The 26,154-nt window shown below is 38.2% G+C and overlaps 1 long non-coding RNA gene across 1 annotated transcript in view; it reads right to left on the bottom strand.

Annotated features, from left to right (window-relative positions):
* Positions 1-11,730: 11,730 nt before the first annotated feature.
* The window catches only part of LOC140528456 (uncharacterized), a 34,485-nt gene continuing 20,061 nt past the window's right edge, over positions 11,731-26,154 (bottom strand). The window contains exons 3-4 of the long non-coding RNA XR_011975192.1: positions 24,178-24,283; positions 11,731-13,296 (exon numbers count right to left, since the gene is read on the bottom strand). This is a non-coding gene — a long non-coding RNA (uncharacterized lncRNA). The remainder of the gene's footprint in view (positions 13,297-24,177; positions 24,284-26,154) is intronic.

The raw sequence follows: 26,154 nt of genomic DNA, 5'->3' as shown, positions 1-26,154 counted from the left end.
ACTGCACCACCTAGAAAGTGAGTAATTAAAGATGGCACCTAGTTTTTGAGTCTGGCTGTCTGTTAATATGATGACAATTTTGATAGTGACAAAAAATTTAGGAAAAGGAGACAATTTTGGGGGGAGGAATAAGTTCAGTTTTGAACATGTTGAGTTTAACAAGTCTATAAGATATCCATTTTGAGATGTCTTATAGGTGGTTGGTAATGAAAGACTGGAGGTCTGTAGGTTAGGGCTGGATAAATTGATCTAAGAGTGGTCTGTGCAGAGATGATCATTAAAACCAGGGAAGCTGACAAGATCACAAAGCAATAGTTTAGAGGGAGAAGAGAAGAAGGCCTATGGCAAAGTCATGAGTATAATCATGGTTACTGGGCATGATCCCGAGAATATATATGTGTATATATATCTGTATATATATTCACATATATATATATACACATATTCACATATATACACATATTCACACATATATACACATATATACACATATGTACATATATATACATATATATATATACACATATTCACATATACACATATATGTGCCAGCACTTGAAACTGAGGACAAACAATACAAAACAGAAACAAAATCTCCCAGGCTCATTTCTCTGAGCTGAGGTAAAAGAGGGAGATCCTTCCCCTCTCCTCCATTCATAGTACCCAGGTTGTGGGTGAACTATGATGTTCACCCTCTAGATGCAGCAGCAAAGAGTGACTTATCTCAGTCTATTCAGTTTTAAACCTTTTTGGTTTTGTAGTCAATCAAAGGAAGTTATTCCCCATCCCATGTGGTAGGGGATGCAGAGTGCCTCCATGTTGGGCATGCCCAGAGAGCACAGGGCAAGCCTCCTTACACACAGATAGATTCAGGAAGAGGTGATAGGACATGAATCCTGCCCCAACGTCAGTAAGAATGGATGACCTAGAATGGAGAACTAATAAGATGAGAGGAAGGTACAGTTGCATGTTGGAAATGGGGAGGTAAATGGTTCTGTAAGTCATATTGTTAGCCTTCTTAATGGGTGGGGGAGGGACTGGAGGGAGAGAGAATTTGGAACATAAAATTGTAAAAGATGAATGCTAAAAATAAATGAATGGATAAATAGATATTGCTTTAGACAATGGAGAAACTTGACCCCAAAGCCATAAAGTGAATTCAGAATGCTGGTATTTCACTAGACATTCTTACTCCCAGGTGAAGGCAGCTATGTGTAACTTTGTGTATCTTGACTTTCTGAAGAAGGCATTGTGGTACAACGCAAAGAACATTGAACTTTACAGTTGGTGTACCCTAATGTCCCTTAAAGCTCTGTCTTAGGCCATTTCCCAGGCTTTGGCTTGAAACAATGTAACTCTGCTCTGTCATCAACTCTTGCTCTAAGAACCTTGAACTCTATTCCAGGGGTAGAGGTCCTCTATCTCACTTCTTGGCACCACCATAGGTCGCCTTCCAGCATTCCTCCCCATCCACCCAACCAGATGGAGTAGAATGCTGTAGAGTGGAATGGGGATAGAATGCTGAATTTGTAGACAAAAAAAGACCTGATTTTAATCATGTTTTAATGATTTACTAACTATGTGACCCTGGACAAGTCACTTATCTTCTCCGAATTTGAGTCTATGTCTTGTTCAAGTTGTATCTCATGCCTAGAATATACTTGGTCCTTAGCTTCATTATTTAGAATTCCTAACTCTTTCAAGACTCATGCTACCCCTATGGGGAGTCTTTCTTACACTTCTACTTGTCAGTATAGGGATTTCTCCATCCTCCTCAATTCATCATGAATATGCTTTTCTGTGTCAATGACATATCCCTCCCTCCAGCCCAGTAGAATTTAAACTTCATGTGGACAGAGCCTAGCATTTAATGTGTATATGTGTGTATATGTATATGTGTACATGTACACACTTTTATGTATGTATATATATGTATGTGTGTGTGTGTAAATGCTTATCAAATTGAATTGGATTAACCTATTAGCATTCATAGCATTTAAAGCTCAAAGAAATCTAGACAATTACCTTGGAACTTTGAAAGCTACATGTTGAATGTTTTATTATATATTTTTCAAAAGTGGGTTGTACACAAGAAATTCATAGTTTCATGTATAATTTTTCTGTATATATATATATATATATATATATATATATATATATATATATACACACACACACATATACACACACACATATACATACATACATACACATATACGTATATACATATATATATGTATATATGATGGAGGATTGGAAAATTTGGTGGGTCCATCACATGGTGAGAGTAAGGGACTAAAGGATCCTCTAGGATCCCTGAAATGTCAAGGAAACTCAAAGAAATCCCCCTTCATCATGTGGGGGTGGATCCAAAGTAGAGGAAGAAAGGCAGAATGAGCATAGGAAGAGATAAAGTGGGCATTGTTGCAAGGTTTGAGTTCTGTGCTCAGGTAATCCTGGGTACTCCTTTTCCTAGAAGTATGGGGAATGGGAACTCTGAATAGAGAGCTCACATCCATAGGATGGCATTAGCATAGCCCCTGACAAAGTCAGAAGTGGTAGTGTGGGTGGAGAGAATTATAGTCCAACAGTTTTGCTCTTCCTCCATCTCTCTTTCCCCTACGAGTCCTGACTCCATAGTCAAGAAACAAGTCCAAGGGATTGAGTGGGAATAAGGGATAAAAACAATGAGAAATGGGAAAGAGGGAGAGGGAAGTAAGAAAGAAGAATAATAGGGAGTGAAGAAAAGTTCCTTTCTCATCACCAGTTACTCTTGGTTGACTGCTGGAACATAAGTGAGGAACATATGTAAATTGGGTATATACCAATCAAATTATGAGCAGGTATTTCTTGAGTATCTACTATGTGCCAGGCACTTGGCTAGAATCTAGGGATTAAAAATGAAATTTCATTCTCCCTATCTTCAAAGGGATTATATTCTATCAAGTGAGATAGTCTAATCAAATACAAAATAAATAAAGGAACTTTATGTGTGTGGGATGGGAGGTAGTAGTGGTTGTAGTATCAGGAAAGACCTTGTATAGGAGCTGATTTCTGAGCTGGATTTTGAAAGAAAGCAGACATTCTAAGAGGTAGAGGTGAGGAGAGAATGCATTCTGGGCATGGGGGACAATTTGTCCGAAGGTGGCATGGTGCATGGAATAGTGGATCTGGAATTAGAAAGACACGAGTTCAAATCTGGATGCAGATAGTTACTAGCTGTGTGATTCTGGGCAAGTCACTTAACCATTTTGCCTCAGTTTTTTCATCTGTAAAAAAAAAAGTGAGCTGGAGAAGAAAATGGCAAATTACTCCAGTACCTTTGCCAAGAAAAGCCCAAATGGGGTCACAAAGAGTTGGATATGACTGAAACAACTAAACAATCTTTTAGACAGCTAGGTGGCACAATGGATAGAGTGTCAGGCTTGGAGTCAAGAAGATGAGTCTTCCTGAGTTCAAATCTAATCTCAGACGCTTCCTAGCTGTGTCACCCTGGGCAAGATACTTAACCCTGTTTGCCTCAGTTTCATCATCTATAAGATGAGGTAGAGAAGGAAATGGCAAATTATTCCAGTATCTTTGCCAAGAAAACCGCAGACAGAGTCACAAAGAGTTGGATGTGACTGTAACAACTAACCAGCAACAACATGGTGGTAGGAAGTGAGATGTTTGTGAAGAAATGCAAGAATAGCGATCTAGCTGGATCATGGGAAAGTGAATTATTTACAATGAGCATGGAAAGGTTGGTTGGAACCAGGCTCTGAAGGACTTTAATGTCCAAGCTGCTTTCACTTGATCCTATAGTTACATTGTGTGTTTGTCCTTTGCTGCCAAAGAAGACCATGCCATCAGAGAAATGATGACATGACTTGCACTTGACTTTGTTTTGAGTGAGGGAGGGCTGTGTAGGTCCCCAGCCTCACTTCTCCTCCAGGGCCATCTGAATCCAGTGACCAGATATTCATCAGGATGACTGGAGATGACTCAGGATGAGGCAACTGGGGTTAAGTGACTTACCCAAGGTCACACAGCTAGTGAGTGTCAAATGTCTGAAGTGAGATTTGAACTCAGGTCCTCCTTACTCCTGTACTGGTGCTATAACCACTAGGGTTTATTGAATAGTGGATTGAAATAGTTAGACCTGGGTTTCTGCTTTGGCAGCTGAAAGGGTGGAAAGAGGGGAGACTTAGGGCAGAAAGACCAATAAGGAGGCTGTTCCAGTCTAGTTCAATCCTGTCCAGTCTAGTTTTTGGTAATGAAGACCTTCAAGGTGATGACTAGGTGAATGACGAAAAGGGAATGAATGCAAGAGATATGAAGGCAGAACTGATAAGATTTGGTAACTAATTGGTTATGTGGGGTCAGAAGTGAGAAAGATGACTCTAAAGTTTTTAACCTCGTTGACTAGAAACATAGTGTGCCCTAAACAGATATAGGCAAGTTACAAAAATTTAAGTCTGCCTCTGCATCTAATTTTGTTCATCCAGGAATTGGTTAATCTCTCTAGGTGGCTGTGGAGGTGCCTTCTAACACTCAAATCTGTGATTCTGTGGATCCAGTTGTAAATAATTCTGTGTGAAGAATTGTTCATCTATCTGAAGATCTTCGGATAACTGAGAAACTAAAATCTCTCTATTTTGCATTGCAGTGGATGAAGCAGATGTAGTTAAAGATACTCATTTGCTTATGATTTGTGGTTTAAAATGATGTTAGAAAAGGTCTGCTGTTTTGGAAACCGACCCATGGCAATGACATGCACAAACCATTTCAATGAAATTGATGGATACTAAATGTGAAAATGACATAATGTAGAGAACTACCTTGGACTTTTTGCTGATGGAACTCCACTGATGTTAGGTCTCAGTTGAAATACAGGTCTACCAGCCCTAGCTAAAAAAAAACCAGTCACTTTTCATGTAATTTGGATCTATTGCATGCTTTAGTCACTTGTCTTAAGAAGCACGAATGAGTAACTATATATAGTCTTTCAAGTTGTTAAGAAGAACAATTAACTTTGTAAAAAACAGGATTAAAAGAAGGTTCTTTGCAAAACTGTGTAGCAACACGTGGAAGAGCATAGGGCATCTCTGTTATTGTGAAATGTTTTAGCTTTCTCATGCCAGACTGCTTCTAAAAATTTTAGAGCCAAAAGAAGAAATTGTCATTATTCTTAGTAATAATAAAAATGAAACAAAACCATTGTATAGGAAAAAATTTTCCCCTGAAATATGTTTATTTGGGTGGATTAAAAAAATAACCCAACCCAAATGCTCTAAATAAAACAGCTCAAGGTAGTCATATTTATACTCTGACCCAAAAAGATAATAGCTAGCATTTCTGTAGTTCTTTAAGGTTTGCAAAGTACTTTATATATGTTATCTCATTTCATAAAGTGACTACATTTATGTAAAAGTTAGAGCTAGCAATAATGATTTTAAAATATAATTTTTGGTACTTCCCAATTTTAAGAGATCTGCCTCACAAATGGAATAGAATAAAATAAAAACCTGATTATTAATCAGTTGCTCAGTTAACAAAAGCAATTCTCATTTCCTTTTTAGAATCCAATATATCTCCAGATGTGAATGGATAAGAAATAAATTTGTCATCAACAAATATGAAACATTTGATCTTATCACTTTTGAAAAAGAATGGTTATTCTTATGTTATGTGATTGAGCTTCTGGGCAAGATGACAGCTTGAACAAAGATAGGTAGCCCAGCTCCCATAGACCTACTCTGATAAAAAAACCCTAAAAATAGTACTAGAGTGAATAATAATCAGCAAAGAGAAACTGAAGTAATTGACTCCATCTCCCTCAGAACTTCACCAAACCTCAGTCAGAAGCCCATATGCATTAGGACATGGTGCCTTCACGAAAAGTGAGCATCAATACACATAAACAAATTGGAAGCCTCCAAAAATGACCAGAGGTGGGCCAGAGATACCTCCTTGTATCCCATATGATTGTCTCCAGAGGCAGCAAAAATGGAAGGCTCTTTTGAGAAAGCTAGAGAATAGTCAGAAGTACCCAACATGGACCTTGGAAAGGATTCAGAGTGGCTGTCTGACAGAGACAATGGTCTGATCTGGAATACCTCAGGTCAGAGGCTCTGAGGTCTGTCTATAGCACTCTGTGCTGAGATGCTGTACAGGGGCCTGATAATCCAGCACTCTGAACCTCAAAGATCCTAAAAACCTACCAGTGCATAGACATCCCCCAAAAACTGGAGATCAGCAGAGAAAAATAGCTGGCTCAAGACCTTGCCCAAGAGCACAGAGTCTGGTTCTGGCATAATGTCCCAGTTCGGAACCTAAGGTTAAAATATGAAAAACTAACAACAATAAAAACAAAAGACACCTACTACAATAAAGAATTATTGTTCCAGAGATACACCGAAATCCAATCTAGAATAAGAGAGTGATTATATAACACTATCAAGCAAGGACACAAAAGGAAAAAATGGATTTTCCACAAGGAATATGTGAATATCTAGAAGAAATAAAGAAAAATAAAATAAAAGCTCTGGAGGAAAGAACTGGAAGGACAATACATACCTTAGAATAGAAAGTGGTAAACCTTACCCACATAAGAGATTCCCTGAAAATGAGATTAGACCAAACAAAAATCAATGACTCCATATGATGGTAAGAAATAAAAAAGATTAGGATTCTATCACTTATCAAAAACAGTTGATCTGAAAAAACAGGTCAAGGAGAGAATATCAGACTCCCTTGAAACCATGATTTAAAAAAATAAGTCTATACAAGATATTTCAAGATATTCTAAATGAAAGCTATGTGTATCTATTAGAACCAGAACATAAAGCAAAAATAGAAAGCATCTACTAATTAACGCTTGAAAGAAAAGTTAAATGAATCAGTCCCAAGGATATGATAGCCAAAATCCAGAGCTCCCACAACAAAGACAAAAGACTACAAAGCATCCAGAAAAAAAAGTTTTAAGTACTAAAGGAATCATAGGCAGGAACACTCAAGACTGGGCAGATAGTGCTATAAATGAAAAGATCCTAAAATACAATATTTCAAAAGGCAAAAGTTATAGGCTAATAATCAACAATAGTTTTCAAAGATAAGTGTAATCCTGGAGGAGAAGAAATGGATTTTAATGGAATAGAGGACTTTGCTGCATTTTTTGATGAGAAGACTAAAGAAAAGTAATTACAAAGAAATGAAAATACAGGAATCAAGAGAAACCTAGAAAGGTTTATTTGGGTAATTGGAAGGGGCTGTATGATAATGAACATTCCAATAGGGGGGAGAAGGAACAAGTGTCCCTTCAGAACCTCAGTGTCTTCAAAAGTTATCAAGGGAAAGAAATGATAGAAAAGATGAGTTAGGGATGAATCAGTTCTATTTTGAGAGTTTTTAAAAATGGAAAGAAAAGGGAGGGTAAAAAGAATACACTAGGAGAGAAAAGAGGATGAAGGAAGTGGAACCTATTACTTCTCGTAACTGGAGAAGGGTAAGAAAGACATATAAACACCAAGAAAAGTGGGGGGAGTGCAGGCATCAGAAGAAATTCACTCATATAAATCAGACAAAGTAGATATGAACACAAAGATACATACATCAAACTCAGCAATGGAAATGAGTAGGGATAAGGAGGGAGAGGTTTAAAGGGAGCATAATACTGCCATACAATGACAATAGTCATGAGCAAAACATGAACTTTGAAGGGTAGATCCTAAAGGGGAGATTAAAAGGAAAGAAAAAGAAAAAAAAAGAACTGGAAACTAAAGGGGTGTCTATCAATTCAGGAATGGCCAAACAAAATATGATATATATATAAATGTAATGAAATATTATTATATCACAGAAATACTGGGAAGACTTCTATAATTGATGGAGAGTGCAATGAACAGGAATAGGAGAACAATTTATACAATAATAACATTGTTGTAAAGACCAACAATTCTGAAAAACAATTCTTAAGAACTGATTTAAGCAATGATAAACCAGGTCTTTAGAGTGCTCATGATAAGGCAGGGTAGGGATGAAGGACTGAAGATTTTTCCTTTTTGAAGCCCTCTGGAAATGCTAGGGGTACTAGGTGGAACCATAGGGCTGAGTTACTGGAAACTTGATACCCCTTCTAACTGTGACTTGGATGGATTTTATTTAAAGGAAAAAAAAAGGATTGGAAATTATGTGGACAGAAGTTCCAGATACATGTCACCTATGTCCTAACAGAGAGATGATATATTATCAATGTGCAGAAAGGAAAAAATGCATGGCCACTGTATGGATTAATTTTGCTTGACCATACTTATTTGTTACATGTGGTTTTTTAAAAAAAATTATTTTACTTTGTCCTTAATTTTGGGGGTGGGAAATAAGGGAAAAGGAGTTAGCAATATTGATTTTAAAAAAGAAAATAAAGTCATTAAAACATTCAAAAATGAATTGATGAGAAGAGAGAGAAGTTCAGAAGGTAGTAGCACAGGAGTGTGTATGTGAGGTGCATTATTTTGTTTTGCCCATGTAGTTTATGAGTATTCACAGAGGTCTGTCTAGAAGTGGCTTTCAGAGAGACAAGACTACATATATTTCTAGAGTCTCCTCCTTTCATCTTTTTCTAAGGCACATTTTTATTTCTACTAAAAGAGGAAAAAGTAGGTTGGGACCAAACACTATGAATTCTGCTCTACTCAGAGAAAGGGGGTGCTAGACTAGATTTTATCTATCTGCTCCCCTAAATATTGTTAGTATAGGAGAAGTACTTTTTAGGTTCAAGCTTTATTCCTGATGACGATTCTGTAATGGGAATGGAGTATCCCAAGCTATATATTCCAAGACTTGATTTCCTACAATGAATATATCTAGCAAATAGCAAAGAAACCCATTTATCCAGATCAACAGCAAGTAGAAATCAGATAAAACATAAAGGTGAGAATATAAATCAGACAATACACAAAGGGGAATGAGCTGTGTCATTGGGATTAAGATAACTCAGCTCAACCAACAGAGTCTCATATTATTGAAATTCCCTGAAGTCTCTCAAATAGTTAGCTGACAGGCCAGTCCAGTAAACTCTCCTCCCCCACCCCACTCCCAGGAATTGCTTTCAGGGTGTGGAGGAAATGCCTCAACATCTTCCACCCTAGTTTGGAGGAAGAGCTTGTGAACTTTGGTAGGTCAGAGAATTTGCACTTCTCCATTGGTGTCCTATTAATATGTCCTACAGAGTAGTGCCTGGAAACTGTCTACACTGGAAGGTAAGGACAGCCTGGATGCAAAGAGGGTAGATTCAAGACTCTGCATAAAGCCCATTTGACAAGCTATTCAAGAACTAAAGGGAACATATCAAAAACTCTCCAAAAGGACTTCCAGATACTGTGTTATCTTTCTTTGCCACATCTTTTCTTGAGCCCACCTTCTCCTGAATTCTGTATATTCTGGTAAAAGATTATGTTGCAAAGTTTAGGAAGTGAAGTTTTAAATCATCTTAGTAAAAACTCCTTTCTAAAAATTAAGGCTGGATGACTAATTAAATCACACATAGTCATGACAAGAAGCACACGAGTATGAATGTAGCATAAGAGAAAACAAATCCCTAGGTCCTCAGGGCTCTCCTGAGATCCCTGAAAAGATCCCTTATAGCGGCCAATTTCTGGGGATCTGACTCTTTAGTGAAAGTGGGAGTTGGGAGAGTCACTATAGAACATGCCCCAGTCCTCCTTAATAGGCTGATTCATCACCTTGAAGATGATAATCTACCTGAGAGCCAGTATGGTTTCTGAAACATCTGAGAAAGGGTCAATAAGATATTTGTTGCCCAGCAATTCCAGAATAACTTCCAGGAGCAGAACCAAAGTCAGTATACATGTTCATGAATCTGACCAAGACCTTAGACACTGTTAGTCATGAGAGCTTGTGGAAGATCATGGCAAAATTTGGTTGCCCTGAGAAGTTCATCAATATTGTGTGTCAGTTTCATAACAGCATGTTTGCATTAGTTCTGGATAGTGGACAATGCTTTCATGCTTTTCCAGTCATCAATGAAGTGAAGGAGGACTGTGTGCTTGCTGCCATGCTTTTTAGCAAGATATTTTCAACAATACTATCAGATACCTTTAATGAGAATGAAAATGGCATCAAGGTCAGCTACCACACCATTAGTAAATTATTTAACTTGAAAAAGCTACAAGCCAAGACTAAAGTGAAGGGAGAGTTGGTGCATGACTTTTTATTTGCAAATGATTATGCACTCAATGCAGCCTGTGAGGCTGAAGTACAACAGAGAATGGATCCATTTTCTGCTGTTTGTGCTAATTTTGGCCGACAACACCAAGAAATCAGAGATTCTCTACCAACCAGAAAACCACACTATCTATACATGGAACCATCCGTTATAACAAATAGAAAGATTTTGAATGCAGTGGATAAGTTCACTTACCTTGGCAGTATACTTTCCAGGCATATACACATAGATGATGAGGCTGATGAATGCATTGCCAAAGTTAATTCAGTGTTTAGGAGACTCCAAAGGAAAGTGTGGGAGAGAAGAGGTAAGAGGCTGCCTACCAAACTGAAGGTTTACTAAGCAGTTGTGCTGACCTCATTGTTGTATGCCTATGAAACTTGGACAGTACTATGTGCCATGCCGGGAAATGGAATTGCTTCCATTTGAATGGTCTTAGGAAGATTTCTTAAGATCACCCGGCAAGATGAGGTACCAGACTCTGAGGTCCTTTCTTGAGCTGAACTGCCAAGCATTCACTCTACTGCAGAGAGCACAACTCTAATGGGCTGGTCACATTATTTGAATGCCAAGTATACCCTTGTCTAAAAGAGTATTTTATGGAAAATTCATTCAAGGAAGATGCTAACATGATGGTCAGAAGAAGCAATATGAGGAAACTCTCAAGGTCTCTCCGAAGAACTTTGGAATTGATTGTGAGACATAGGAGACACTAGCACAGGATGACCCAGCATGTCATGTCCGCATCGAAGAAGATAAAGCAGAATTTCAGTAGCTTAAAAGAAATGTGAGATGTGCACATTTAGAGACATCTCCACTCCAAATATTCATATGGACTATTTGTGCCTAACCTGTGCTAGAGTCTCCCAAACTCATATTGGTCTGATCAGTTACACAGCTGGACAAACTATGCCTTGACCCCAGCCTAGTGTTATTATCGTGGTCCACTTTGAGCATGAAGGATAACCAACCATAGAACACGAACTACATGTGTACGTGGAAATGCTATCTGTGTGTCTATTTTTCTTAAGTTCAGAATTTTTAAAAATGTGAAAAAATTCTTGAAGGAAGTAGATTAAAACAAGTATTTGAAACTGAAAGTATGATTACGTTATGTGTGTGAATGAAAGGTTCTTTGATGATAAAAATAAAAGAAAGCGATGGAAATTTTCCTATCATTTGTAATGTTTTTTTTTTTCATGAAGTGGAGTTTTCTGCTTTAATTGTTACAAAAACAAAACACCAATCTTGATTAGTGGTTGAAAAAGAATTGTAAATAGCAATATCGTCAATGTCACCACATTTTGAGAAATGTTGAGTTGAAAAACAATCCTGCCTCTCATATGAATAATGTTATTACAGTTATTATTTTGAAAAGTTATAAATATGAATATTATAAAGGATTCTATCAATAAATAAAATTCTGCATTATGTTGTTGTTATGTTTAAGAATTATTATACAATTTTAAATAAATTCTTAATTTTTGAATAAAGTAAGAGCTACAATTACCTGCATAAGCTGTTTTCTGAAAAGTGAAAGGTGCAACAATATTTTTGTAAAAAAGAGAGATGCAATTTTTTTGCATGGGATGTGGAACTCATGGGCAAAATATCCAAATTCATTAACCTTTTTGCCTCCTATACTATGCCCTTCATCTTCACAATCCAGCCACATGTGAGGATAGTCATATCATCACCCAGAACCATGTTACTTCCATGATCATAAGATCATAGATTTAAAGCTAAAAGTGGCCTTTGAGGAAGTCAAGAAAGCTAGGATTTAAGTCGGGTGCATTATCTGCTGTGCCAGTACTCCCACACTGAACCTGAGCTCTGAAATTTTCCTCTCTGATCATAATCTCCTTCGCTTCCAGATTCTTCTATACCTGATTCCTCCTAAACCTATCTTTCATCCTCACCACAGCTACTAGTCCCTCTACTCCTCCCTGTTCTCCTAGTCTATCACCTTTATCCTAGTCCCAGTTTTCTCCCTTTCAATTCTTGACCATAGTCAATCAATTCAACTTCATACTATCTTCTACTTTCCTCCTTTGTCTGTTGGCACTCATGCCTTGCCAAACCGAATACTGGGTTATCTCCACTATCTACCTTCTTTGCTCCTCATATGTTGTTGAAGGCTACTATTAAAGTCACACAATTGTGTTGACTAATTATTAATCTATATTATCTAATCTCAACTGGGTCCTCACCACTGCACAGCAATCCTTATATTCATCCCTGCTAGAGTTTCACAATTCCCACAGATGTTATTTCAAACTTTCTCTTCTTTCTTTATGCCATGAAGCTACTCTTTCTTTTGCCTCTCAGCAGAAAGCCTTTTGTCTTACTTTACTGAGGAAAGAGATAACATCTGTCATGAGCTCCTTCTTTTCCTGAATTCTATATTTCCAGATTCCACTACATCAAAGGTGTCAAACACTTGACTGTATTCTTTGACAATCCCAAGTGTAGCTTGAACCAAATTAAAAGGTAACTGGGAAATGTTTAACAAAATAAAAATACAACAGAATATAATGTTAATGTGTGGTTTCCTAAGTCAATATGCAGCCTGCAGGGCTCCTTATGTATGGGTTAGTACTTCCCATTTCTATGTTCAGTTTATGCCCTGGCCTACATCATCTTCCATTCTAAGTTCCAATTTCTGAAGAAGTGATGGCTCTTCTTGCCAAATTCAAACCTGACCACATTCCTTTCTATCTACTCTTGGAACTTCCTCATTTTATCCCTCTCAACTTTTCTCTTATTCCCTAGATTTTGTCCTGTTATTTACACACTATTGAGGTCTTGGTAATTTTTAATTTTTTTACATGTATTATTTTCTCTTCTTCTCTCTTATCTCATCCTCCAGTTGAAAAATTAAAAAAACAAAATCCTCCTAACAAATATATACATATATAGTCCAATGAAACAAATTCCCACATTAGTCATATCCAAAAATATGTGTTTCATTCTGTATTTTACACCTTAGGCAGGAGGTGTACCGTGTGCTTCCTCTTTGGTTTTCTGGAATCCTAGCTTGTCATTGTATTCATCTGAGTTCTTCAGTCAACCTTAAAAACAAACAAAAATGGAAAACTCATTTGACCCTTCCATTCCCTCAAGATATCACCCTTTATCTTAGCTCCTTTTTACCACCAAAGCTATAGTCACCCATAATAACCTCTTTTCCTTCACCTCTCACTCATTACTCAACCCCTTTCAATAAGCATGCCAACTCTAACTCTCTATTAAAACTCTGATTCTGTTTACTCCTGAATCCAGTGGCTTTGTCTGTCCTCTTCTATCTTAACCTCTTCTATCTGGTACCTTTTCTGCCTAAATATTCTCTCTTCCCTTGACTTTTATGGTATTATTCTCTCCTGGTTATCTTTCTGCCTCTCTAATGGATTCTAGTCTGATTCCTTTGCTATGTCCATTTCCCTACCCCCAAAACTCTCAGGGTTCTTTGCTGGGGGTCCTCTTCTCTTTTTTTTATATCCTTTCTCTTGGCAAAATTAACATCCCCCCTAGTTTTAATTATCACCTCTAGGCAGATGACTCCCAGATCAATAAAGGAAGACTTAATTTCTTCTGAACTCGCATCATCAGCTGGCTGCTTGACATTTCTGCCTGGATATCTTAAACCCAACAGCGCAAAACAGAAGTCATATCTTCACTCCCTAAACATACCCCTCCTTCAAACTTCCATATACCTATTGAAGACATCGTCATGCTTCCAATCACCCAGTTTTGCCACCTTGGATCCATCCTTGACTTTTCCCTCTTTCTCACTCCCATGTATTGCCAAGTCTTGTTGATTCTATTTCCACATTTCTTTTATCCATCCCTTTCTTCCATTCACCTGACCACCCCATTAGTTCAGGCTTTAACATCTTTCCTGCAATATTGTAATAGTTGCCTACTTAATTTCCTTGCATATAGTCTTTCTATTCACCAGTATATTATTCAGTCAGTTGATTAGTCAACTAACATTTCTTAACCACCAATGACATGCCAGTCACTGTGATGGGGCTACAAGACTTCAAAGAGCTCCTAATCTAATGGGGGAGACAACATGCCAAAGTTCTGTACAAACCAGATACATCAATAACACACTGGAGATAATCAGCAGCGGGAAAGCACTGGTATTAAAGGGGATTGGGAAAGCCTTCTGGAAGAAGGTCAGAATTTAGTTGAGACTTGAAGTAAATTAACCAGGGAAGCCAGGGGGTAGAGATGAAGAGGGAGAATGTTCCAGGCATGGAAGATAACTGCTGAAAAGTCCCTGAGTTGGGATATGGAGTATCATATGCAAGGACGAGCAAGGAGGCCAGTGTCACTGAATCACAGAGTATATGGGAGGTGGTTGTGTTGTTGAATCATTTCAGTTGTACCTGACTCTCTGTGACCCCATTTAGTGTTTTCTTGGAAAGTGTACTGGAGTGATTTCCCATCTCTTCTTCCAGCTCATTTTACAGATGAGGAAACTGAGAAAAAAGGGTTAAGTGACTTGTCCTGGGTCACACAACTAGTCTGAGGCCAGATGTGAACTCAAGTCTTCCTGATTCCATGGTCAGCCTTCTATCCACAGCACCACCTAGCCACCCTAGGTAGGGGGAGGGCCATGTAAAATGTAAGACTGGAAAGATAGGTCATATTGGAGAGAGCTCTATAAGTCAAACAGAGGATATTATATTTTATCCTAGAGGTAATAGGAAGCCATTGATAAGTGTGTGTGTGTGTCTGTGAGTGTGTCTGTGTGGGTGTTTATGTGTGTCTGTGTCTGTGTGTAAGATAGAGGGGGGAGAAGGATGGAGAGAGAGAAAGAGAAAGAGAGAGAGAGAGAGAGAGAGAGAGAGAGAGAGAGAGTCAGACCTATAGGAAGATCTTTGACAGCTGAGTGGAAGATGGACTGGAGAGGGAAGGCACTAGAGACAGGCAAACCCCCAGCAGCCATTGCAATAGTCCAGGCCTGAGGTAATAAAAGTCTGCACCAAGATAGAGACAGTGTCAGAGGAGAGGAGGGAATAGATGAAAGGTGTTACGAAGGTAGAAATGTCAAGGCTTGGCAACAGATTAGAGAGAGAGTGTGCAATACAAATGCTAAATAAACGTTGCTGAAGTGCATGTGTGACCATGTTACTCCCGTGCCCAGTCATTCTTAGTGGTTTTCTGTTGGATCACTGAATAACTGATTTAAAATGGGAAGGGCCTTCCACATCCAGGGAAAGAACCATGGAATTCGATCGCAGAATGAAGCAGATCATTTTCTTTCGTATTATGTTTTGGTTTGTTTTATGATTTCTCCCATTCATTTTAATACTTCTGTGCAACATGACTAAGGCGAAAATGTGTTTAATAGGAATGTATGTGAATGAATGTATAAAATTGCATGCCGTCTCAGGGAGGGAGTGGGGAGGTAGAGGGAAGGAGGAAAAGGAGGGGAAAAATCTAAGACATATGGAAGTGATTGTAGAACACTGAAAACAAATAAAATAATTAATAAAAAAGTGGAACAAAAAAATAGAATGGGAAGGGTCTTGGTAACCATCTGATCCAAACACTTCATTTAAGAGATGAGGAAATTCATACCCACAGAAGTTAAGGACTTTGCCCAAAGTCACACAAATAGAGGAAGGATTTGTACCAAAATCCTCTAACGCTATCTTTAGGGCTCTTTCCACTATATCAGGATAGAGGACTACTTCTTGGATAAAACATAAACTCTAACCTGGCATTTAACACCCTCCATAATCTGACTTCAACCTACCTTTCCAGGTACTTACTTCATATTACTCCCTTTCATGAACTCATGTTTTGCTGCCAGGCTGCCCTGCCAGGCTTCAACTCCACAGAACAAGCTGCCCTTCCCAGGATAAGCTCATCACTTCTAACTCCTCATCATGTTGCTAACTCAAGCCTTGATTGACACCACCTCCCTCAATCTTATCTCTCCTCTGTTTATAGAGTAGGAGGGCAGAGTACCAAACCCTTCCCAATGCCTTCCTTTATAGTTGGCAGAAACTGGACTCCCAACTCCTCCATTTTGCATTTACTGCCTTTCAACTCTATATAAAACAAGATGCCCCCAATCTGGATATCCTTTGCCCCCTCACCCGCTTCCCTGCCTTCTTCTGTGTGCTGTCTCCCCCTCTTGATTGTTTCTTGAGCTCAGAGATTGTCTTTCTTTTTATTAATTGTACCCCCAGTACTTAGGACAGCATCTGCCACATAGTATGTGGTTAAATAATATTTATTGGATTGGATTGGATTGCATTCTAGCCAAACCAGCTTTCTAGCTATCACCTCAAATTCAACATTCCATGGCTACCTCTGTCCATTTGTACAAGCTATCTCTTATATTAGGAGTGCATTCCCTCCTCACCTCTTAGAATCTGTATCTTCCTTCAAGGCTTGTCCGAGATGCTATTTTTCCAGGAAGCCTTCCTAAATTGCCTTCATCTTTGGTTTTTAGTGTTCTCTCTCTCCTCTGATTATCTGGTATTTGCTTATGTATTTTCAACTGTTCCCCATTATTTCCCTCTAGTAGAATTTTAGGTCCTTGAGGGTGCAGAGGATTTCATCTTTGTTTTGGTATATCTACAATGGTGTCCATAACATAATAGGCACTTAGTAATGGTTTGTTGAATTTCATCGAAGACTATCCAACAGGGGAACCAAAAGGAGTGAAATATGAGTTACTGTAGAAATTAAAGTTAGTACACAGCTAATTTCTCCACTGCTCTGATGCCTTATCCTGGCATTATGGTAAGCTTTTGTTTTCAAAGTTTTCATGAGTGGAATGCAAATCCTTTAAGTCTAATGGACTAAGCTGAAAAGACTTAGGAGGGAAGCTCGGGACACCAAATACACATTTGTGGTCCAAGGATCAGCCTCGCTGAGGGCACAGGGGATGGTTGCCAGAAGGCTGGCCACCAGAGAAGTATCATTATTATTATTATCTGTACCATCATCATCATCACCATTCAAAGAATGTCTTCCTTAAAATGATAAGCATCATCTACCTAAAACTATTAGCAAATATTGTGTGTAATGGGCATTTCCAATAAGATCAAGGGTGAAACAAGGATATCCATTATCAAACAATGCAGTAAGTCATTTACTAACTATTAAGTGTCCACTGTGTACCAGGCTTTGTGCTAAGAGAGTTTTACAAAGATTTTCTCACCTAATCTTCACAACAACCTTAGGAGGGAGGTACTTTTATTATTATTTCCATATTAGCATTGGGGAAACTGAGGAAAGATAGAGGTTAGGGGACTTGCCCAGAGTTACACAGCAAAATTCATGTCTGAGATCATGTTTGAACTCGAGTCTTCTTAACTCCAGGTTCAGGACTCTGTGCACCATGAAGCACCTCTAGTTGTCCAAAATGAGGGCAAAGAAAGGCCAAAGACAGTTCCTGCTCTCAAGATGCTCACAATCTAATAAAATTTTCATTAATGAGTGGAAGGTCTGTTGTCTCTAGTGAATGTGGGGTATTTCCACCAGGGAACAGGTGGCTCTTGAAGAGGTATTCAAGAACACAGTGCTAATTAAATTTACTTAGCGTTCCTACATGTAGCCCCCGAGAATTAAACTGTGTGACCCAAGACTGCTTTTCCATCTACACACTTCTCAAAACTCCAGATTTCTCTTGTCCTTCCTTTTCCTGTCCCATCACAGTGGGTGGTAGGATCTTCTCATCTTTGCCTCTCCACCTGGAAATAGTCTCCTTGCATCTAAGCCTAATAGACTTCCTGACTCTTCAAATTCCATCTTAAGACCCATTGCCTTGGCCTATGACTCCTGACCTTCTCGATAATAAACCAGTCAAAATCCTTTCTCTGAACTGCCCAGAATCCCCTGTGCTTAATCATTCTCTCTGAAACTTGGCTATTGTATTCTCTTTCAGCCCTCTCCCATGCCCTACCACAGCTATAGATGCCACCTGTGATGTATTGCAGCCTTCATCATTTATTTATATTTGCATAGATTGGAATCACCCATGATATACCTCTGGCACTTTTAAATAAACCATATTTTAGTAAAATAAGCTGCATTTGCAACCTTCAAAATGAGTTTCTAGTTAATGTAATCTATATTTTACATTTATTTCTAAAGATCTTATAACCAAGGCATTAAAAAAAATCTGTTATTCCAAAGGTTTGTTGTGTATGCATCAAAAGAAGAATACCTTATTTTCGATTACCTGAAAGACTGTTATTGTCTTTAATAACGGTAACTTCACTGATGGTCTAGTGAGCTAAATGGAATTATGTGCCAGGCACCCACTCCAGTTATTAGGTATATAGGTGTTTAAAAAAAAGTGGGGTACTTATTGCATTAATGTGTATTATATTTATATATGTTTTAAAATTGGTTGTGTTATTTTAATATGTGTACATTTTGCATTAATATATGTGTTATATGTACATGTGTGCACATAATGTATATATTAGTATTTGAGTTATAGGTCTATATTTACATATATTTAAAAGTTGAGTGTTTGTTTTTAATAAATTATATATGTATATGTAAATTTTACGTTTATTAATGGGGAGAGAGAGTAAAAGGAAGAGAGAAAGAGAAGAGAGAGGAGAGGAGAGCTAGAGACAGAGAGAGACGACGAAAGAGATAGGGGAAGGGAGACCTTAAATTAGATTTGTAAGTGAAAACAGAGAACTGAGACAATGTATGATTTTTCTACAGCCAGCTGGTCTACTCATTCTCCTAATGATTTCCAAAGGGAATTCTATGGGATTGTAACCCATGTGTCAACTGAAGACAGACAGACTGAGCTCGATCTGGGAGACTTATCGATGACATCCATCATACTCTCTGGCTCATCAGAGGGGCCCCCAGGAAGATTTGACTTTGGCTTTTTTCTAGCCCTCATCTAGGTGGCTTTAGTTTCCGTGCCTGTACCGAAGTAACAAGACATGGAACACAGAATAAGGTAATCACACATGAAAAACACAAAACACACGTGATTCAATAAATATTTCTTAAATGCCTACTATGTGCAAGACATTGAGGTTTCAAAGGTAAAAACTAATGAGTTTACATTTTATTGGGCAATACAACGTGTAAACAGATAAATGCAAGATATTTTGAGGAAAGAGAGAACACTAATGACTGGATAACATCAGGAAAGACTTCACAGAAGAGGTAGTACCTGAGTGACAGTGAGGATGTGGGGCCATATTCCAGAAGTAGGGAAACAACCTATGAAAAGACATGAAGATAAGAGATGGGATGTGGAGGGGGGAAAGACTGGTATGCCAATTTGTCTGGAACAGCATGTGATGGGAAGCAATGTGAAATAAATCTGGAAAGAGAGAAGGAAGTCAGGTTTTGAAAGGATTTAAATTCCATCCTGAAGAGTTTGCATTTTATCACTGGCTTCTTTTGAGCAGGGAACTGAGCCTAGTCAGAACCATGCTTGAGAAAGATTAGAAGCTGCATGAGTCAGAGTTGTTATTGTTTATTCTTCATTCTTGAAGAGATCCATGACATCAGGGAGGTGATGCCATGACTTGCGAGTGAATTCAAATTAAGTGAGGGAGGGTTGTGCAAAGTCACCAGCATCAGTTTCTCCTCTGGAGCATCTGGGTCCAATAGTGAGACAGAGATCAGGATAACTGGAGATGGCCCCCATGCAGTGGGAGAGGAAAAGACTGAAAGTAGGGAGTCCAAATAGAAGAAGAGATTACAGTCCAGGTAATAGGTGATAAAGAGTTCAACATGGCAGTGGACATGTGAATGTAGAAAAGGGGACAGATGTAAGAGATAGTGTGTAGAATCAACTCCTTGCCAGGACTATTGAGGGTCAAGAAAATTTTTCCTACTGCTGAGCCCCACCTTCTCCAGGAAACTGTATGGTTAGTTTCAGATCTAAAGGTCCCATCTGCAGTTGAGGTCTTAAGTGGGGAAAGAAGTGTTCCCAGAAAGTCCAGCAACCTTCTTTTCTCACAAGTGCCATCTTCCTTCAGGGTCTATCCACTCTTCAGGACAGTACCCGAGAAGAGCAACATTCATATTTCTGACTCACTGCTTGATTCTCCCTCCTGCACTTCTTTGCCATGGTCCAGGAGCTCCATTATTACCATCTCTTTGTGTCTTCAGGATTTCTTTCTTGAGAGATTCTCATCATTTCTACCTCAGCAACATGTTCCTCCTGTTATGGTGAATAGAGTTTACCCTAATTGGTTCTGTTGCTTTTAGAAATTCTACCTAGAAGAAAATTAGAGTGATAGATAATTTGGTATAGTGGAAAGAGCACTGACTTTGGCTCCTTTCCAGTTCTAAGTCTATGATTTTGTGACCTTCTAATTTCATGGTCATAATTTGGATGCCCTTGGCATTTACTGCTTTATTCTAGGGCTAGAAAAAGAAGCCGTTTCCAAGTCTGCAGCACCCTTTCCATAAGTGGTTTTTCAGTAGTGTCTTCATGACCCCATTTGGGATTTTCTTGGCAAAGATACTGGAAGGGTTTACCATTTCTTTTTCCAGCTTACTTTACAGATGAGGAAAATGAGGTAGACAGGGTTAAGTGATTTGCCCAAGGTCACATAGCTAGTGAGTGTCTGAGGCTGGATTTGAACTCATGAAGATGAGTCTTTTTGACTCCAGGCCTGGCATTATAGCCAATGTGCCACCAAGTTACCCAAACTCACATGTGTAGCACCATAGAGTGATAGGTATCTTATAGGATTTACTAATAAATTTCATGGATTTTCTCTCATGACTTCTCTCTTTTTCTTTTCTCCCATAGCCAACAATGTCCCTTAGCAAATTCAAAGGGAAATAATTTAAAGATATGAAACTTTTCCCTTTGTTTGACAACTGGGTAGAAAGGTACTTCCTTTGGGGGGGGGGGGGGAGCAGAGAGGAACAGTGCTTTCCACTACTGATAAAAAAGAGTCATAGATATAGGGTTTAACTTTTGTCTCTCCATAATATTTCTGTTATTGGCATTCTCACTTCTGAGCTCTATATTTTACTCCTAATTCAAGAACTAATTTCCAACAGATGGTATCATGACACTTAGAGCTCACTTTCTTTGGCATAGAATCCATCACAGCAGCACATAATTGTGCACTATTTGACCAGAGCTAATGCAGTAACTAGGACTTCTCTATCACCTTTCTAGGCGCTCGTGTGTAAATCAGACCATAATAATTTTATTTTTTTGGAATTTGTCCAGTATCTACCAAAGTTTATTAGAGGATGCTGCTGCAAAGTGTTTGCTTAAAATCCATGGATTCTTGATCTCTCTAACGTGAGTTCTATGAAATCCATAATTATGCCAAGAGGGAAGATGATTTGTTTGACATGAGTTATTTTGATAAAATCAGGATTGCTCATCATTAGCCATATTTTCTTAGATTTCACATGATTCCCAAGCATGCTTATATGTGTATAATATATACATCATGCAAGTGTATACATGTATGTATAAAATTTTATATATGCATATACACAAATACAATTTGCTTGAAATAGGCACCATATTATCGAACTTGCTGTCTCTCTATTCTGTCTTTAGGATGCTGGAGTTATGTCTAGACTTTTATTTTCCTTTTATATATTAGGTATGCTTCCAGATTCCAAGAATAATTCAGGCCATACCAAGATTTTCTTTAGTAGTTCTGTGAAAAGTCTCAAGGATCCTTCCTCCAGATCTATCTTTGGATGCCTGCTTCTCTTTTCCTATCACTTTGTTTACCCTTTAGACTCAGCTTTTGAGGTGATTGTTTTTCATTTCCTGGCTTCTTCAACTAGGTTCTTGAGTTTCTTGTCATCATTATCCTTTTTTATCAAAAGCTGAGTAAAAGGGCTATTTAACATTCCTGCCAAATGCCCCTTTCTCTTCCTTTGCAGTGGTCCTATTTTCCCCCACTAATTTTTCTCTTTCTGAATGTATTTATTGAATCCTTCCTGATTTCCTTTAACTCCCCTAGTGAGAATTATTTTGTCTCCTTTATTTTATGTCTGCATCCCTTGATGATTAACATACTGTATTCATTCAATCTCCCTTCTTCTTCTGTTCCTATACAATTCTTTCTTTTATTCAGTTCTTTCACTGACCCTCCTTTCATCCCCCCTTTTTCATCTTCCTTGTATGTTTAATTTGAGGTGGAATTGTTTGCCTTGGGCTTCTAGTATTGTGTTTTTAAAACTCTGCTATCTTGCTTTTTATCCCCCAGCTGTAACCTATTTTACAGTAGCTATTATTTTCTTCCTTTTTATAAAGTTTGCTTTATTAAAATGTGATGTCCTACAGTGACTGCTTGTAATTGTAACCCTTATTTGTATCATAAATGTGATTAGGTAGGGGTTGCAAACTCCCAAATTTCTTCTCACCTTCAGATCTATTTTCCTTGTGGTATAGTTAACACCAGCCTTGGGAAAACTAAGAGAGGTAACAAATAGATATCTATGCCAGTTTAGAGTCGGGGTGGGGGTGGGGGTGGGGGACTTGGATGGTACTGAAGCTAGGTTACACTAAGACTTCAGCTCAGACCCACTCCTGGTGTTCTGGAGCAACAAGAAACCACATCCATAAATGGTTCCACACTTAAGCTCTGTGTACATTTAGCACCTCCTATAGACTGGCACCTTGATTGGCTGTTGTCCATCCTTTGTTTTCAAAGAGGACCAATGACATCCAGAGGGTGATGTCTTGATGTGCAAGTGAATTAGATTTAAGTGAGGTGGGGCTGTGCAAAGTTATCAGCCTCACTCTCTCCTCCAGAGTGATGGGTGTCCAGTGTCAAGATGTAGGTCAGGATAATTGATGACGACCCCGGATGTAATGGGAGACCTTGGTCTTTTTTAAGCTAAGGGCTTTCCCAGGTCTCATTTTGTCTCAGGGAAAGAATATTCAGTAATTAAAGATTAGGTAATAATTGAGGTAAAAGATGGCTTAGTTTGCCTTCAAAAAAGAATCAGTCTGGGAGAGGAAGACTCTCTGAGTTTCTGACCACCTTTTTGCCCTACACCCAGGCTCTCGGAATAGTCCCTTCTTGGTTCAGAACTCAAGTTTCACCATAAGCACATCTCATTGTTGTTTGTGGTTCAGTAAATTAAGAACCCCAAATCATCTTCTCCTACCTGTAGGATCTGAGAGAGAAATTCTAGAAAATGCTACAGTTTAGCTTTTCCCCACCAGCTAATCCTTCTTAAATCCTTCCATTTTCTCTCCTTCTCAGAAAAGAAAAATTCTTGGGTTTGCTTCAGAGGATGAAAGTCTTTCAACAGTGTTATGTTAAATATACTTGTAATCGTCAAAATTCTAATTTTATACTCAAAGTTCTCCTTCAAAGATACCTAGCAAAATTGTCCCAATTTTTAGATCCTTAAACACATATTTATTCTTCATTTTTGTCTATACATGGCTTTTTTTTTTTTTGCTTAACTAGCAGTGTTTACTTTCACTCCAGGTAAACAGTACTTAATCTTACAGTGACCATAGTGATTTCAGGTTCAAAAATAAAACCATCATTTAGAAGAACGGTTTGTATTTGCACAAAATTTTAAATCCATATCAATGATTAGATTTTTTTTTACTGAATAGTAAGAACAACAGAGTAAAATTATATGATAAGATGAAATAAGAACTAAGATTTATATAATTCTATTTTTGAATAATCCCCTCCTGGAGAAAGGGAAATGGAAGAGATAGCAGAGGGATTAAAATAAGAAGTATTTTTTTTAAATCAAGCCTGAAGAGTAGAAAGAAACCCAGAACAGTAACTTGCCTTACAGTTAATCCAGAGCCTTGTAAATAAAATCATAGACAGTTAATAAATTATAAGAATAAAAGCCCAGAAATAACATTTTCCAGTAGGATTAGTTCATCTGTGGAGTACCTGGTGCTTGTGGGAAGTGTGAAGGGGGCGGAGGGGGGAGGGGAAGAAGAAGGGGTAGAGAAGACACTAAATTACCTTTCAGCTTTTTAAATTATTTCTGTGGATCCTATTACAGTAGAGAAAGGAGAAGAGGCTGCAGAACAAATCATATGAATTCCTGTATCCAGCTGTCCACTGGCCCCTAAAAAAAAAAAGAGAGTGGTGGAGGCAATAAGAGATGCATTCGGGTCCCATTCATCACCATGTCATCTTCAGATGCAGATATTGTTTAGTGCAGCTACACAGTTGGGGTTTGGTGCAAATTAACACATACCCTCTGATTTCAGTTCTTCCCCTTCCCCCAATTCAGAATATCCCTGCCTTTTATCCCTCTCATTTTCTAGAGAAGCATCCTATGATTCAGAGGCTTTCTTTTTTCTTTCAAGGGTCTGTTAAAATGGAAGAGGTGACTTCCTTTTGTCTTTGTCCCTGAGGTTATCCTGGGCTAATAGTATTATTTTTCAAAAGAGGAGAAAAGAATTGGATATCATAGAGAAATTTCAGCCCTGGAAGGGATCTCAGAGATCAGCCAGTTCATCCTCTTAAGCTTACAGAAGAGGAAATGGAGGTCTAGTGATGTTCGGTGACTTATCCAAGGTCACACAGATTAAAAATACATGTCAGATCACTCAAGAAGAAAACTATTCCTTCCATTAACTCTAAGAGGAAATGACCTGAAATGAACTAGAGTTCAAATTTCTGGAATGTTTCCACTCTGATCTGAAGAAATAAAAATATAATTGATTAGAATGTTGACAGAATAATAAGCCTTTGGAATGATAGAGCTGGGTGAAGATTCAAGTTTGACATAAGTGTGTGGTGTTTATTGCAAAATATGACTAAGAAGCATAGGAAAGAAATAGAAAGAGGTGAAAGTATCAGATGTGACAGAGTTAAAGTTGTAAGGGCATTATAGGAATTCCAGAATCCAATAATAAGACTTGCGAAGTAGGAGTGAGAAGGCATTGGTAGAATTATACATGTAAAATCTAGGAGATGCAGTGGATAGAGCATTGAGTCTGGAATCAAGAAGACTTGAGTTCAAATTCAACCTTAGACGCTTACTAGCTGTGTGACCCTCGGCAAGTCACCTAACCTTGTTTGCCTCAGTTTCCTCATCTGTAAAATGAGCTGGAGAAGAAAATGGCAACCAATTCCAGTATCTCTGCCAAGAAAACCTCAAATGAGATCATGAAGAGTTGGACATGTTGGAAATGACCAAATAGCAACAGAAGCTGGAAATACATCTAGGTCTCAGGCACCCAATCTATCTACCAGTCTTATTTTTATAATCACAGTAAAGGTAGTCATCCAATAACTGAACTCTCTTCTCTACGTTTCCATGTAGTGCTCCAAGCAAAATTGACATTTTAAAGAGATGAGGCCTACGTAGAGAAGAAAACAACCCAATAATTTTTGGTTAACTGATGAAAGTCATATTGAGTGGCTGGTCCCGTTTACAAAACTTCACTTTCGATCTCCAAAGCCTACAGAGAAATGTAATTTCTATAGAGCTGCTGAATGGCTTTAAGTGATTTCTTAGTGCTGTATTAGGGACTCTCTCGAAAGCACAGAAGTATAGAATAAATATTGTACGCTTTGCATTAAATACTTTAAACCAGATATATCATGCAAATGAACATATTCCCCAGTCCGTATAAGAGAACCAGGGAGAATTTTAATATTGCAAGTCATTCCTATTCCTCTTCCAAACAAGACTTCCTACACACCCTACTGCCTTTCTCTCCATATTAAAATAACACAGATGACGTTAAAATAGATATTTTATCTTACCTTTAATCACTTCCATGCTACAGTTCCTTTCGATACATTTTTGTTAGGTTTAATGGGAATTTGTGTTCATAGAGACTCTATATGCTTGCCTAGAAGGAGGTGCTTCTGTCACTTTAGTTCATTGACAAAGGAACTAGAGAACTTTGAAGGATGGAGACAGGATGTGCTGATTGGAGATTGTTTGGGTAGGAAGTCAGAAAAAGGGCTCAGTGATATTAA

The sequence above is a fragment of the Notamacropus eugenii genome, chromosome 1 (assembly GCF_028372415.1).
Source record: "Notamacropus eugenii isolate mMacEug1 chromosome 1, mMacEug1.pri_v2, whole genome shotgun sequence".
Lineage (NCBI taxonomy): Eukaryota > Metazoa > Chordata > Mammalia > Diprotodontia > Macropodidae > Notamacropus > Notamacropus eugenii.
This window is presented reverse-complemented; position numbering and strand designations above follow the sequence as displayed.